Source organism: Humulus lupulus, chromosome 2 (genome assembly GCF_963169125.1).
Source record: "Humulus lupulus chromosome 2, drHumLupu1.1, whole genome shotgun sequence".
In the NCBI taxonomy this organism is placed as follows: Eukaryota; Viridiplantae; Streptophyta; class Magnoliopsida; order Rosales; family Cannabaceae; genus Humulus; species Humulus lupulus.
Window position 1 is genome coordinate 54490468 of NC_084794.1, and position 3728 is coordinate 54494195.

Sequence of the window (3728 nt, forward strand, 5' to 3'; positions counted from 1 at the left end):
AAATTAAGTTTTAATTAATATTTCCTTAAATTTATTTTGATATATTTCTTTGATGGAAAATATTAATTTTAATTTAACTTATGTTGCATTTTGACATTAATAAAAGTAAAAGAAAAAAAGAAAAGAGGAAAAATGAAAATGATTAATTAAGGATGGCATTTTTAAAGAGTAATTTGTTGTTTTCTTTTTCCTTAGCAGCTGGCCTAATCCATAGGAGAAGCCCACCACCTGTCCGGCCCAACTCCTAGCCTTCTCCAGCAAAATAGCAACCCGCGTCTGACCAAAGTAGGCCCAACTTCTCCAGCAGCCAAGTCCGAAGCCTCCTCCAGTAGCCCAGTCCGAAGCTTCCTCCAACAAGCCCAACCCACGCCAACCAGCCCAGCACCCCATCTGCCCTTCTCCTCTCCCAGCCAGCGCCGCGTGGTGCCTCCCCATTGGCTGGGAATGGGTCAAAACCCACTTCTGCCACCAGCCACCTTCAACCCATGTTTTGTGGGTATTGGGCCTTGTACATTGCTATTTTGAGCTTCAAATCTCAATTTTTTTTGGTGTTTTAGAAAAAGAGAAATCTGGTCATGCTCCAAAATAACTAGGTTAATACTTATAATAATATTTTATTTTTTTAAAAAAATCATATTTATTATTAATATTTCAAATTTATTTTGTAAACCTCATTTTGTTGTTTAATTTCTTTTTAGTCTTTTTCTCCCTCTATAAATAGGGATTCTTTCTTCACAATTAGTATGTAATTTTTAAAGTAAAGAAACTATAGAAAAATTTCTACTCACTTTCTTCTCATATTTTCTTCTTAGAATTTTGTGAGAATCAGCATAATGGCCTAATCTTCCTAGGAAGGTTAGAGATGATTTCATATGCTAGTTATGTTATTATGCTACTTTGATTTACTATGTTCTTAATATAATGCATTTGAGTTATTTATGTTCTTTCATCTTCATATCTATTTTGTTATCTTTATTTACTTGTGTTAATAGTATATAGGATTAGTCATGCTCTTTCTATGTACTTCTAATTAGTAAAAGTAATATTGATACATAATTTTATGTCTAATCTTCTATTGCATTATTGCCCTTGGGTATTTTGTCATTTTTAGATTTTTCATAACATTAACATTGTGCTTTTAAAGTAAATAACTTTATAACTTAAATTGACTTTTGTTAAAAAAGAATATGGACTTTAATGTTAGATTTTCCAAATAAATGTTGGGATGTGAACTATTTACTTGTGTATTTTTGTAAATAAAGTAACTAAGTAACTAAACAAGCATATGGATGATTCTTGAAACCTTTCTATTTCTCAAACTCTTGATTACAACTTACTATTATTTCACTCATCTCATTTTATCATTCCATCAAAAAGACAACACAAAAATCTCAAATCTATTTTCATCTCCATTTTTATTTATTTCATGTTACTAACATTTTCTATTATTTTCTACTAATCTTTTGGTTTTAGGTTACCTCCTTGTGGATCGACCGCCTGATTTTACTACAACTACCGCTTTGTGGTAGTCACATTTTGGGCGTTAAACAAATTTTGGCGCCGTTGCCGGGGAGGTAGTTTTCAAAGGTTAGTGAAATTTTTACAAAAATGTTAGTAACTTTATTTGTATTTTTGTTGGAATAAATATTGTGTTCATGTAGTTTTTTTTATTTACTAATTTTTAGTTAATTGGATTATTATTATAACAAAAATAAAAAGAAAAAAAACTAAAAATCATAAAAAATTTAATTATTTATATATATTTTTTATTTTTACTTTCTCTCGGTAAAACAAAATAAACAAAAAAAAAGAGAAAATTTCATATATATATATAAATATTCATATATATATTTATATATAAAAAACGTAAAAAATATATATTTATTTATTTTATTTTTCTTTCTTTTGGTTACAAAAAAAAGAGAATCATATAAATATATATATTTTTTAGTTAATTTTTTTATTCCATTTCTCTTTCTTAATTTATTTTTATTTTTTAGTTTAATACATATTTGAAAAGAAAAAAAAAGATTAAACTTGTTATTTTATCTTCACTTCACTTTAATTTTCTTTTCTTTATTTTATTTTTGTGTTGTTTATTTTGTTACTTAGTTTAGGCTTTTCTTTTTCTTTGTCTTAGTTTTACTTAGAATTTAGGTTTTTTTTTAAAAATATATATATATAAAATTGTTCATAAAATTTCAATCATAAAACGCTTAGTATTGGGAACAATTGTGTAATATTACAAATGGTAGAAACCGATATTGTTCTGTCTAGAAAGATTGGTTGTTAAATAAGGTTTGTGATAGCGTTACCCTCCACACTTACCTGGGAACCTCGGGGAGTTCTGTCTAGGCAAGTGTAGGTCTAAAACAGTACCTTGGCAACCTTCCTAATCGGCCTGGGAACATTTCGAGCATCTACCTTTGCACTATTACATTGTTGAACTTATTACTATAAGAAAACCAAGCTTGTTCTGTCAAAATAAGCAATTTCACTCTGCTTAAAGGTTGTTTGGTCGAAATGGTTTAACTTGTGATCTACCATACTTACTCAGCAACCGCGGGGAGTTCTAGTAAGGCGTTGGAGATCGCCCAAAAACCTCCAAATCTACCTGGGAACAAGTTTAACAAAAAAAAAATCAAAAAAAAAAAAATATTAATAATAAAAACATAAAATAAATCTAATTCTGATTTTCGAGAGTGGATGAATCATCACGAAACTTCTAGTGACACTTCTTCCAATTCATCAGCCACTCCTTCCGGAACTCCTTCCACCAACCCTGATTCTCCACAAACTTTAGCTGATAATAATCCATTCGCAATGGCTCTCAATGATGAAATCCAACCAAGAACTCTCAATGACTACCTCCATCCTTCTCGCACTTCCACACCTTCATGCATTATCTTCCCTCCTAATATCCCAGCATTAGACTTTAAACCTGGCATGATTCAACTCTTGCCCACATTTCATGGAATGGAAAACGAAAGCCCATACGTGCATATCAGAGAATTCGAGGAGGTAGTAGCCACGTTCTATAACCGAGTCAAAAATGTCGATTCTGTGCGACTGAAGTTCTTCCCTTTCTCCTTGAAAGACAAAGCCAAAAACTGGTTATACTCTTTGAGACCTAGGTCTATTGGAACATGGGAGTAGATGACCAAATCCTTCTTTCTGAAACACTTCCCCAGACATAAGACCAACAATCTAAAACAACAGATTTCCACATTTTCCCAAAAGGACAATGAAACGTTCTATCAAGTCTGGGAAAGATTCAAAGATTGGTTGAATCAGTGCCCGCACCATGGCTATGAGAACTGGCATTTGTTCAGTTACTTCTATGACAGTTTGTAGAAATGCTATGCAATGGTGAATTCCTCGAAAAAGAGCCAGACGATGCTCTTGAATATCTCGAAGAAACCGCGAAAAAGTCTCACACCTGGACTAGTCCAAGTGCTACTGATAGCACCAACCGACATAAACCATCTATGATCTATCAACTTCGAGAAGAGGATAGTGTTAAGGCCCAACTCGAAGCTTTGAAAAAGTAGTTTGAGGTCTTAATGACGAAAAATGGCCAAAAATTGCACGTGATTGCTCAAGCAGAATCGCAAGAACCTTGCTTTGTTTGTGGAGGAACGGAGCATTTAGCTAAGGACTGCTTAGCTTTGAATGAAATGATGGGAGTTTATGAAGAGCAATGCAATGCCTTAGGGGCATATAACAAG

The 3728-nt window shown here is 32.3% G+C and overlaps 1 non-coding gene across 1 annotated transcript; it reads right to left on the reverse strand.

The window, feature by feature from the left end:
* Window positions 1-3204: 3204 nt before the first annotated feature.
* Window positions 3205-3311, reverse strand: LOC133820658 (small nucleolar RNA R71). The gene has a single exon (XR_009887061.1). It is a non-coding gene; the product is annotated as a small nucleolar RNA R71 (small nucleolar RNA).
* Between the last annotated feature and the right edge of the window lie 417 nt (window positions 3312-3728).